Source organism: Monomorium pharaonis, chromosome 2 (assembly GCF_013373865.1).
Source record: "Monomorium pharaonis isolate MP-MQ-018 chromosome 2, ASM1337386v2, whole genome shotgun sequence".
NCBI lineage: Eukaryota > Metazoa > Arthropoda > Insecta > Hymenoptera > Formicidae > Monomorium > Monomorium pharaonis.
In genome coordinates this window covers 31,891,224-31,904,383 of record NC_050468.1, presented here as the reverse complement: position 1 = coordinate 31,904,383, position 13,160 = coordinate 31,891,224, and the positions used below count along the sequence as shown (strand labels likewise).

The window sequence follows — 13,160 nt, the reverse complement described above, 5'->3', positions numbered from 1 at the left end:
TGCGCATTTATGTGATTCAATGTTTTCCGGGTTTCACCAGCTAAACTCATTTACAGATTTTGTTCTGTACGATATACTGCAATTTACACTCACTTTTTTTATCATCTCAATCAATTCTTTGCATTATATTACACATAAATGCTTAACATTATTTATTATCTATGTATAAGTTACAGATAATAGATAAATTACTATATCGCTGACAATAATAACTTTGCGGTATATTAAATTAATTGTTTTACATTTTTAAACACATACGGGCATTCTCTCGAGTCTTCTCACGTCATATCGATAATAATTCTAACCGGCGCCACGCATTCGCGCTACAACGATAACGACCATCCCTCCACCTTGGTTTGCTTCAGCTCGCTTCCTCGCGCGATCTTTTCTCTTCCTGCGAGCAGGTTTTTGCGGCGTTCCTTTTGCGCCCTCGGATGCCGGTGATGAATGAATCTTGGCGAATCTCCAGGATGGCGGATGGAAAAAAGATATCCCAGCCCATGCAGGAATTACTCGAAGACGATGACGTTGTGGAGGGGGGTGAGGGGTTGGACCGAAAGAAGAAACGACAACACGAGCGGTCGGGGGCGGATGGCGACCGGAGGGAGCGGGAGAGGAGTCTGCCGACGACGTCGGCATTTCGTATGATTGATCGAAGCCACTGTAGCTCAGGCAGATGATCGTTAATGATATCTATCGGCTGAGAACCCGATCCATTATTAACGCTGTCATCAATAACATCTTTTCCGCGAGACTCTCATTTACCTTCGTGCGCGTCTTGAAACGTGATATGGGAAATGTGGGGAGAACCGCCAGACGGGGAAGTGTCACTTACATAAAACTGTTTCAGAACATACCGCTTTGATGAAACCAAGAAAATCATACCTACCCTTATCTTTGCATATTGGATTATTGATAAAAAAAAATTTGTTATCAAGTTTTATTTAAAAATAATTTTTACATGTATATATGTATTAAAACATATTTTGTTTATGCACAAGACAAATTTGCTTTTAATAACTCTTTTAAATATAATTTATAGGTTTTATATAAAAATGTATTTTATTATTAAATAATCAATCATTGCAATGTGCTATAAATTCAATTTTATCCTGTCAGTTTGTCCTTAAGATCTTCTTTGTGCCTGTGTCTCTCGATCTGAAGGATAACTGATGGAAGGCACTCTCCTTCGACAGATTCGAAGGGAAACATATGCTAAGAATCCGAAAAGAGAGGTAGGCGTCGCGACGCCTTGGATCGATCGGAGTGCGCGCTCAACTCCAGACCAACATGGACCCGGATTTACGGGGCTGAATTGAGTGGAAAAACGAGAACACGGTGGAAAAAAAAAAGAAAAAATACAGGTTTCGCCCTATAAACTTGTTTACGCGAACATGCGGTGTCCAGCTATGCGCGTAAATTCAACAGAGCCATATTAGTTCAGGAAATATCAAACTCTTTTACCCAACATGTGCACTACCAAAATGTATTTTTTGCTTGTAAACGTTATGAAAGAAGTGAATAACTTTTATCAGGAAATTTTACCATTTATTGCTGTCCAACTATTCTATATTTATAAGTATATTAAATAATTGTACTTTAAATAAAATCTAAAATAACAATTAATTAATATTTAAGTAATTTTAAAATATATAAGTCTGCAATCTGTTATAATTGAGAGCTTGAAAACATTTTGCCACCATTTGTAACATTTTAACATCAAAGTGTTTTGAATGTATGCGTTAAATTGTTTTTAATGCTCTTAATAAACTTATTTATTATTTTTTCTGTAAAAACAATAAATTTTTATAGAGAAAGAGAGAGTGTGCGTGTGTGATAATATTACAAAAAATTATAGAAGATATATATATATATTTTGAGTTTTTTTTCTATTTTTTCTCTTGATTTTCTTGTTAAATATATTGGAAACATAATAAATAGAATTAACGAAAATTAACGGTTTTTCATCGACTTGACTGGCAAATTGTTTTATTTGTTAATAATTACAGTACGACGTTCTGATCTAGGATTCAGATTCGTAGCCAGTACAAAAAATTATATTAATTTGAAAATTCTCTCTACAGAAACATTAATGTTTGCTAAGTCCATGTCTACGGATTACTGATTTATTTTTAAAAAAATTTATATAACCATTTAAAAGTAAAATTCTATATAAGTTCACAAACTTACATGTTTTTGATGTCGAAATGTATATAGAATATAAAACTTTATCACAAAATAATTAAGTACAGCGAGTATATTTAATTTTAAGAAAATTAAACATAAATAAAAATATTTATATATAGAATAATTTTTTAAAAAAGTATTTAAATATAATTATCTTATCTCTCTAATATAGAGACATATTTATAGTGTAAATAAAATTTACATAAAATATCTGTCTTTTGTTTTTAACCGTACGAAGAATTCTTGATGCAGTGGCGTCGAAAGGAAGAGTCCTAACCGAGTAATGGGGTGTCGCTGGCAGTCGCGCATTTATAATTTCTGTCTCCAACCCACCCCTTAACAGCATTCTCTCTCTCTCTCTCTCTCTCTCTCTCTCTCTCTCTCTTTTTTCTCTCTTAGACTGCTAACACGAAACAATTGCTTTTCGTACTGCAGAAAGGAACAAAGCTGTCTGGAGTGGCATAGGCAGGTTGGCTGAAAAGCGCAAGATGAGCTACCGCGATGTCTCAAGAATCCAATGGCGTTATTCCGTTCGACAGACAAAAAGCCGGATATTCTTTCTCGAAACTATACCATCACAAAAAACTGTAGATATTACAGAAGATAGAGAAAGAAAGAAAGTTTGTAAATGAGCTCATTAAATTATTAATTATTTATCTGGAGACGTATTTAATAATACTATAAATAATTATTAACTTGATATTAATATTTTAATATTATAACTTTTTATTACAATACAAAACCTGCACATTTTATACACAGTATATTTAGTTCAAATTTTGTTTGTATCAAATGTTGCTAATACGCGTTTTTTGAAGTATTAATATACATTTACACTAGATTTAATTACATTTAAAAGTTCTTAGTAATTAATCATCAAGCACTAAGTCTTAATTTATTTATTATATATAATACTTAGCATAATATTTTCTTACGGTAAGTAAATATACTCGTTATAATTCTCCTTACATAACACTCACATGTTGCTTTTGGAAAGACCTCATACATCTAACAATTTTATCATTACTTAAGGCATAGGTTGATGGGAGATACGTAGGAAATGCGTACTGAAAAAAAAATACGAGAATCAAAAGTGTCGTTTATTCGGGGTATCCGGCGTTTAGTTTAGTTCGAGGGAGGAACTTTAATTCGCGGACGACGTTTTTCGGGGGAGAAATTCCCGCGTCGAGAACCGGAGAGGAGAACAAAGCGGCGCGAACGGCGGTCCGGTCGTCACGGCGAGAAGCCGTTGGCCCGCGAAACTCGTTTCGGCTTAATTTATGCATTATCGCGGCCCGAAAACGTGCGCCCCACCCCGATCTTCGAGGCCCCCTTTGTGCAGTTATTAATGCGCCCGGGCCACTTCATTTTCACCCTATGGCGCGCCGGTGCACGGCGCGGCGTTAGGACGACTGCCACATCGCGTCGCCGTCCTACCTGCCGTCCTTCCGGACCCGGGCCGATTCGTTCCCGCGTATGCAAATCCCGATCGCGTCGATAGACGACGGGAGAAAGAGAGAGACGGCGGCCGCGCGCGGGGCGGAAACCGTGCGAGGAGAGATTCTTTCAGTATACATCTGCCGGCGCGAACAATCGACGGAAAAATAATAACTGTTTTTACAGGAGAGAGAATACATCGCCGGGCATCAGAACCGGCTTCCACGGCCGGCTCGCAAGGTCGATCTGCAAGTCGTTTCAAGTACCTTTGCGAGGGCTCTTGACGAATCCGAAGGTTCGTTAACCCTTCGTGATTCTACATTTCTAAGATGGACTGACTTTACATATAGTCGCTGCAAGTTTTATTTCTTTAAAGAGTCTAAGGAAACCGAACTGTCAATAATATACAAGTATTATTTATCAATATATAGGCAAATTACTTTTGTTTTTTAAATCATAACGTTATACTTGAAACGCATTAGTTTGTAAAGCATATAAACTAAGGGAAGAAATAAATATGTACAAATAAGTACTCATGTATAAATTTTATATAATATGTGCACTTTTTAATGAGTTTATAGAGAATGGGACAGTAAAGAAAATTTATGTTACTGCAATCATATTTGCGCGTCCTGCAATTAGATGGGGAGAATGAAGGGTCATTTATCCTTAACGTTTTTTTCACGGAAAATATACGAAAGTAATCAGCCGGGCATAATACTAAATTCTAATTTATTCCGGCAATTTGACCGTCGCCGCCACATATTGGCATGGAAATTCATTTTATCACGTTTATAAATCTCTTTTAGAAGCTTAACGCGGCGTAATCGAGAACGTGAGATATTTTCTAATGTGAACATTAACTTGCTCGCGTAAGCTTTGAGAATCACTGTGTGTGTGGCAAGTCAGATATCTATTTTACCCTCTTAAAGTCGATAATAAGGAGAACTGTAAAAATATAAGGGTTGAAGAACACAATTCACGGCTGAACGAAATGCGTACCCTCTATCAAGAAACGTTTGAAACCTGTTTATTTGTAAGTAGTCGGTAATGTTTACACGTGAAAATATATAGGGTGTACCACAAAATTGAGTGTTTAAGTACAAAATGTAAATAATTTACATCACGTGTATACAATATAAACTATAATACTTTACGTATTATCTATACATATAAATAATAATCAATAAATCACAGAAGAGATTCAGATTTCATCAGAAATGGGAAAAATTATATTTTCCAATTTTTAATACAATTTATAATAATTTATATTATTAGTTTGGCTACATAAAAAATATTTGAGTGACCATAACGTAAACAATACGTAAAAAATTTATAAAGACATAATCTTTATGACATAACCTTAATGTAACATAAATACTAAATAATATTTATAGAACATTTATTTTCCTAAAATGATATATGTCGTTCAGATATTTATAATTTTTTAAAAATGCAAATTTTAATTAAACATCTAAAAATTAAAAATTAAAACAATTTTTGGAATTAAATTATTCATGAAAAATTAAACTATTATAATAAAATATATTATATTAGATATGTAGAGAGTGAAAAATAATTTATACAATATTTTATAAATTAAAACTGTAGAAAGAACATATTAAGGTTGCGTTCCAAAATTCATTGTCAGTACTGAAAATTTATAATTTGTGTCATATATATATACTAAAGATTTTCAGTAGTATTAGTAAATTTCGGAACATTGCCTAAATTAATAAATAATTTTTTATAATTAATAATTTTGTACAATATTTTTTTATTTTAAAAGTTACTTTAATTTGAATTACAATCTAAATATAATAAAATTTATATTAATAAGTAAAATTTTGAAATTAATCTACTATCATATTAAATACAATAAGTAATATATTTATAAAATAGAGATAAAAGTGTCAAAAATTAGATGTATTATAATTAATATATAATTTTACATTAGTTGCACAGTATTTTTATAATATAATTAATTATATTAATAAAATAAATATACTATAGTTAATATATGATTTTCATTTAATTTATTATATAAAAAAATTTAATTAATATATTTTTAGATTAATTTTTTAATAATTTTTATAAAAAAAGCTTATTGGGATTAAAACTAATAAATTTCTCATCAATTTATTTGTGAGTTATTTCGACTTCATGTATGGATTGTGTTTGAAGACTAACGAAAATGCGCAGTTTGCATGAGCTGGAAATTGTAAAAAATTAACACAAAACTAATATTATAAGGCATTAAGAGTCTCAACCAAGAAATGGTATTTCTCTTATTTCTTATGTAAATTAATTTAATAGAAATTAATTCAAGGGATTTGCTTTAAGAATATTTTTCGACATGACATGCTTGAGGGCGTAAGTCTTTCAAGCAGGACGCTAATTACAAGTCCTCGTTCTCTTGTTCGGTTGAAACGCAAGTCCCAGATTACCTTACACGTTAATTACGCAGTAATTAACTCTCGTCGTCCTCTCCTCGGCGCCATCGAATGTAAAGCTAAGTAGAGAAGGTTGATGGATCGTGATTTGGCTTTCTTAAAGCCGAATCTTTCGTAAGCCCGGATCGCCGCCATCGACGTGGAATAAAAGGTGACGATGGCGTTTATCAACCCTCCTACATCCAACCCTGCAACCCCGAAAAAAGACGCAACAAAATACGACGTTGCCGGTTCCAACTCGGCGCCATTAAAACTTCATTTCATGCTCGTTACTCGCCCGTACTTTTAACGACCCCGATAAACGGGCCATGTCAGATTCTGATGCACAGCAATTTCGACAAATTCGTCAAAATAATTGGGATTATAAATTCTTTTACAAATTTACAGTGTTTATTTTCGAGTTATTATAAGTGATTGGAAACAAAGAGCTTTTCAAGAACAAAGTTTTTGAAGTGTATATAAAAAATCTTATAGTCGCTTAAACTCAAGATCTTTTTTTAAGATTTTGAATCAAATAATGTTGTTATTAAGAAAAATTAATTTTGTAAAAGTATATACAAAATAATATCTACTTACAAAATAAAAAAAACGTCTACTTTAATGATATAATTTTATAATTCTATTATCATAATTATAATAAATTTCCTAATAAATATAAAAATAATTTGTTTAATATTTAACATTATATATAAATTTTTATTTAAAATCTTAAAAAGAAAATCTTGAGTTTAAGTGATCAACAAAATCTATATAAAATCTATTTCTTTAAATACCTATTTAATTAATTGGAAGAAAATTCCAATTATTTCATCTTTCTAATATTAGAACACTTATTGGTAGTGAAGCAAGTTCTTATGTAAAGCCTTCCAAAAAGCAAAGTGTCAAACTAAACGTCATTGGTGACTTATAGATGTTTCAATAGTCGCGTTGTCACAAACAGGCTAACTGAAACAGGTAACAAAAAGAGTTTTCAGCAACAGGTATCGATACCCTATTATTCTCGCTCCATCGAATCGATTGGACCTAACTCTCACGCGTGGCAGGTACATGGCACGCGCTCAGGTAAAAAATCACTGCAGGTAGACATCGATTACCGATGCAATGGTGCTCGTGCCACACTCAAAACGTCAACAATCAGTAACTTCAGACACCATTTCTTAGCATTCAAAGGCGTATCTAAGCTAAAGAAGTTTATTTAGCTTTTTTGAGATCTTATTCTTGAGAAAAGAAACAAATATTTTCAAGCAGTAATCAATAAATTTTATACTATTAGTATTTAAAATAAAAAATAATGCACTTTAAATTGAAATATATTATAATTAATTATAAGATATTATTCAAAAAAAAATATATATAATGACTTTGAATTATTTGTTAAAATTAAGTTTAATTATTATTTATTTACGAATTTTAAATCTTAATGAAAATAACCAATTATATTTAATACAGGTATTAGAGCAAAGCAAAAGTATAAGAGACGCCATTTCACGAAAGGGAAATGCGAATTGTGTTGCTGGTCGGGGAACCACCCTCTAAACTCCACCCCTACCATCCTTATTTAATGTACAAGCTACAGAGTACATACCCTATTACTTGAACATCAGCAAAGATTTATGAATAGTTTAATTTGATAAATAATATATAGTAGTACTGCATTTGATAATTTCTATTTAAAAATAAATAAAAGTAGAATTTTTCTTAACACAAGTTTAATAAAAAGCACTACATTACTTGCAAAGTGTTACAAAACAGTATACGTTAAACAATAAAATGTAATAAAAGTAATAACAGTAACAAAAAAACAAAAGAATACATTCAAAAGAATATTTTACTAAATAATTTTTTATAAACACGTTAAGAATTTTATCCAATAAAACATAATTTAATACAAAAAATAATAATTTGTATAAAAAATACTTAATTCTATTTTTAATAGATCTATTCTTATTTAATATAAATTTTAAATATTTATTAATATAATTATGTTTTAAGAAGCAATAAAATTTAATTTATTCTATGTAAATAAAAAAGCTATTTTAGCAATATACTTTTTATTTTGTTTCTAGTTTTTTGTCTATTACCTTTTTGTTTTGTGTGGATTATTTTATCGATAATCAGGTTTCTTGTCACACATGCTTCTTATCTCTTTCATAGTTTGTCAATTTCAATCTTTATCTTGTAAATATGAAACATTGCAAAGAAGCAAAAAGACAGTAGAAAAAGAGACAAAAAACAGGAGACAAAAACACATTGCAGATTATCTTTAAAAGACAAAAGAATCATTACGAGTTTTTTATCTTACTTGTGATGGACTGTATTTGCCATTCCAACTATAATAGGAATGCTCCGTCATCGTATTCTTTCTCATTTTAAAATTGTGACAGCTCATGGTGCCTATTAGTTCGCAATGTAAATGAGGTAAATGAGAAGAGCTTTCCTTTCAAAATGATAATAAAAGTTCATAACATATGCATATTAAAAGCGTATCGAATAGGATGATCATCAAAAGTAAATACATATTACTTAAGAAACAAAAGAAGGGAAAGCGGGAAAGAGATCGTTCCCGAGCGTGCTCGCTAATTAACGATAATGCACTTCATCGGCGAATTCTCCATCAAGAGGCGTGGATCCGCGTCCATTCTGCGCTCCCTGATCATCGCGGTATCGGCTCGCGGTCGCGGTCTTCCAATTAAAAGCATTTCGGAATTTCCCGAGGCGGTTGCCCCGTTTTCTCGTAGCTCTCGCCCGCGTGGAACGAAGACCAAGAGAAAACGCCGGAGAAATCGCTCGGGCGCAATAAGTCAAATCTTGTTTGCGAGTCGGTGCCTAGTTAGGACGACTGACCGGGTCTGCTGCGTCGAGGGCTCGACGCGAGGAGATGGGATCGTCGGGAGGAAGAAGAGAGGGTGAACCGAAACGAGTCGACGGGGAGATTGAAGCACCAGAAGAGCGACCGAGGGGGGGGGGGGAGGAGCGCGAGTACCTCCTCATCGACCGTATAATTAAACCGGGCGCTGATTAAAAAAGTTACCAGGGCCGTAAGATCATTACAGGGCCTCCGATTCCTCCCGTCGCCCCCTCACGGGGGCCGAGGTTCTCTGTTCCTCACTTTCCCTCGCTCGGTCTCGACCCTCGGGGGGTTGCGGCCTCTTCCCGCGCGCGTGGTTCGCCCGGCGAATTCAGACGCCGTGTTTTTCCGCCCCACGGAGACCCCGCAGACGGAGAAAGTCGTCTCGTTGTCTCCATTAGTTCTGCCGTCGCGTCATCCTCGCGCACAAAGTTGTTTAACCCTTGAATACATAAATTTTTATACGACAAAACAAGACTGCATCGTTACTAATGTGGAAACAAAAGTCTAACAAGAGTACAAAAAAAATATGAAGATAAATAGCATTATAAAATGTACAAGTAGAAGAAATAATAAAAAGTGGTTTTAAACTAGCTTTTACTTGAAAAAAAAATTAATATTATCTAACACATATCAAAAACATATCAAAAAGACTACGTCATATAATTGAGACTTGGCACATTAATAAAAGATAAAATTATTTAAAAAATACATTTTATAACGTAATAATTAAATTATATAATTTAATTTAATTTATATGTTTAATATATATAAGACATTTTATTTTCCGATTATTTTTTGTGTTTTTAAATAAAAATTTTAATTAAAATTATGATAAATTTTTAAATATTTTTTAGCATATTATTTACAAACATTACGTAATAAGAATAAATTGTAATCAAATTTTTTATTGACAAACGTTATCATGTAAATCGAATTATAAGAAATAAATAAAAAATTATATCGCCATTTTTATACTTTGATTCAAAGATACATACAAAAAACTATTTTATTAAACCATCTAAAAATTTAACTAAATACAAATCTAAAAATAATTTTGTTGGACCATCAAAATGATTATGAAAGACATTCAAAGCATAATGAGCAATGCTGCAAAGTTGTGATATTTTAGTAACCAGCTTGAGCATTCTACACAGAAAAAAAGTAATATAGCCAATATAACATGTATAAATTGCGGGCTGCCAACTACATAAAATACTCAATACGATAATATTTACTATTAATGCAAGTGCAATGTTGATACTGCAATAGCATATATTATTGTATTGAGTGTATCTATAGTTGACAGCCCGCAACTACATATCTAATTGGATATATTACTTTTTTTCGGTGTACGTAATTATTTTGATAGTCTAACAGAATTATCTTTAGATCTGAATCTAGTTAAATTTTTAGATATGCTTTAGCAAAACTACTCTTTCCATGTAACATTTAATTAAAAAATTAAAGAATATAAAGATAATAAATAATTAATAAAGCATTACATTTACATACCAAAAATAACGCAATTAAAAATTCAAGTTAGCCAATGTATTAAAAACATCATTAAACCTCAATGTACTGCTTCATCTTTTCACTAACAATGTATTTAAGCAAAATAAAGTTCTGAAAGCATCATGTAAGACTTTTTCGCATTTTAACTCTTGAGCAAGTTCCTCTAATTTAACCTTTTGAAAATTTCTAAAGGAGAGAAAGTTGTGGACGGCGTGCGCGGCGCGATCGCAGTTACCCCTATTCATTTTCTTCATTATGCAGACTAATGCGGATAGTCGTAATCGCATCATGACTTGGATGTTCTTACAAACACATTCTCATGAATGCTTTTCTAGTTTTATATATTGTTAAAAACCGCGTATTGTATTCCAAGCAACCTATATAGCATAAATATTCATATATGTTTTATGCTGTAATTAATATTTTTTATTTACGTTTTTACATATCTTTATACAAAAAATATATATTTGTAATAAAATTTTGTGAATGTGTTACACAATAAATATAATCTTAAGAAAATGAAATCTTTCTTTTTGAATAAAAAAATAAATTATTCTTTTGACAACACAGAAACAATGTTTATAAATATAGATATAAAGATTAAAATTTATTCAGATCTTTTAATATATAGAAATATTTATTTCTTGACTTTATTGTAAAGTGTATTTATTATATAAATGTTCCACATTTTTATTTGTTTAATATAAGAAATTAAAGTATATTTTAAATAATTTAAGAAGAAAGTACAATGTAAAACTACTAATAATAAATATAAAATAATAATGTACAATCTATTTATATTTATATAATGTCATTTTGTTGCATATTAATTAAATTACAGAAATATAAGATTATTAAATAATTATTAAAAATAATGATTAAATATAAATATAAATAATTTAATATAAATATTAAATATAAATATAAATATAAATAAGAATAATTATTTTTTACCGCATAATATGAATACCTATAAAGTTTAAGAACTTGTATATTTTATTAAATACAAGGAAAGTTGAAAATCTATTTTCTCTACATTAAAGTTGGAAATTTTTAAGTATCAGGAATTATTTTAAATTTGTAATATTGAGAGAGTAAAAAGTTTTAATCTTTTTTAAAAAGTGGTATTAGTTCTGTTACATTATGTCTATTAGTAAATACAGGTAAATGATATATGTGTATCATTAAAAATAAATGTCAATAAAAATTTTTGTCTTTGATTGTAATGTATAAATTTCGAAAAGAAACACAAATACTAGATGCTATAAATAAAATATTGGAAATTTCCTAAATTCTTTACAAATATTTCTTCCATTTTTGTGCATTTCTGCTCTTGTTTATCATAATTGAAGACAAATATTTTTTTATTTAAATTTATTTTTGCTGACGTAAAATAGTACTGTAAATAACTTAATCATAACACCCACTTTTATTATGAACAACTCTTAACGTTATTTTCCAAAAATATAATTTGTCGTAGTACCGTAACAATGTTAGCACAGTGTAACAATAGCAACGCCAAATAGAGTCAAGATTTTTGCATTGATTTAACATAAAATTAATTCCATATTAACGACACATGCAGCATAACAGAGAAAAATTAGTAAGAGTTTATCAATAAAGAAAACATTTCTTACCACTCATTTTTAATCACACATTGCATTGAGTGAAGAAGTTTATGACTTGCTCTTTTACAGATTCTCTCCCTGTTCATTCGATCAAAATAAGATAAATCTGTGTTTTCTTTATGTTCTAATGACACTGGTATCAGCCGTTGGAAAAAACTAAAAAAAATACTATGTGCATATAAGATCGTCAACATCTGAAATTCTATCGCAAATGATAAATTTTTTTCTTTTAATAAAGTAAATTGTAAAGATGTGGAGATGCTTGCTAGCGCAACCTCCGCGACCCTTTTCTCGCTTTCTGTCCGGGTATAGTTCGCTCGTCTCTCCGCGCTACCGATGGAAACTTTCTTAAAATTCAATATGAACCTTGCGGGCATCCCTACGAGTCCGGGTCGCCACCCCCGGCGAACGAGCCCCTTCGGCCGATGGCGGCGGGGCCTGGTTACCATGGCGATTCTTTTGCTTGACAGGTGGCTGCAACCACCACTACCGCCGCCACCGCCGCCGCTGCCGTCGCCGTAGGCCACCCTCTCTACTCTCCCCACCTCCTTCGTCCATTCTGCCTGCCACCGTTACGACGAACCAATCGCACATAGCGAAAAAATATTCAATCACGCATCAAGAACCCGGCCGGTGACGGTGGTGGTAGTGGAGGAGAAAGCGGGAGAGAGAAAAAGAATCGAATCGCCCCCTCACGACCGCCATCCCCCTTACCGATGGGGACGAAGGTCGATGGCGGTGGAGGTCGAACCGCCCCGTTCCACTGTCCTCCCTCCCTCTCTCCTGTCCACCTTCTCCTCCCTCTGTGCCAAGTACGATGGAATAATAAAATGCCTCGGATTACATATTCAAAATCAATGGCTCCGTACCTTCGACGTACGAACCGGAGTGGGTGGGCTCTACCTCCTTCCACATCAGACTCGGACCACCGCACGTCGGGGTAGAGGGTAGATGAAAGCTATGGACGGGGAAAATTCCGCGGCCGACATTTTAAGCAACCGCATTGTCGTTACCAATTAATTCTCTCTCTTCTTGGACATCTCTTTTATTTTCTACGGCACGTCTTGCAATTTTCGAGAGATTTCGACCTTT

The 13,160-nt window shown here is 32.4% G+C and overlaps 1 long non-coding RNA gene across 1 annotated transcript; it reads right to left on the bottom strand.

Moving 5' to 3' along the window:
- Positions 1-8,375: 8,375 nt before the first annotated feature.
- Positions 8,376-12,777, bottom strand: LOC118644606. Its single transcript, XR_004962381.1, has 2 exons — positions 12,078-12,777; positions 8,376-9,367 (listed from the first exon to the last, which is right to left on the bottom strand). It is a non-coding gene; the product is annotated as an uncharacterized LOC118644606 (long non-coding RNA).
- Between the last annotated feature and the right edge of the window lie 383 nt (positions 12,778-13,160).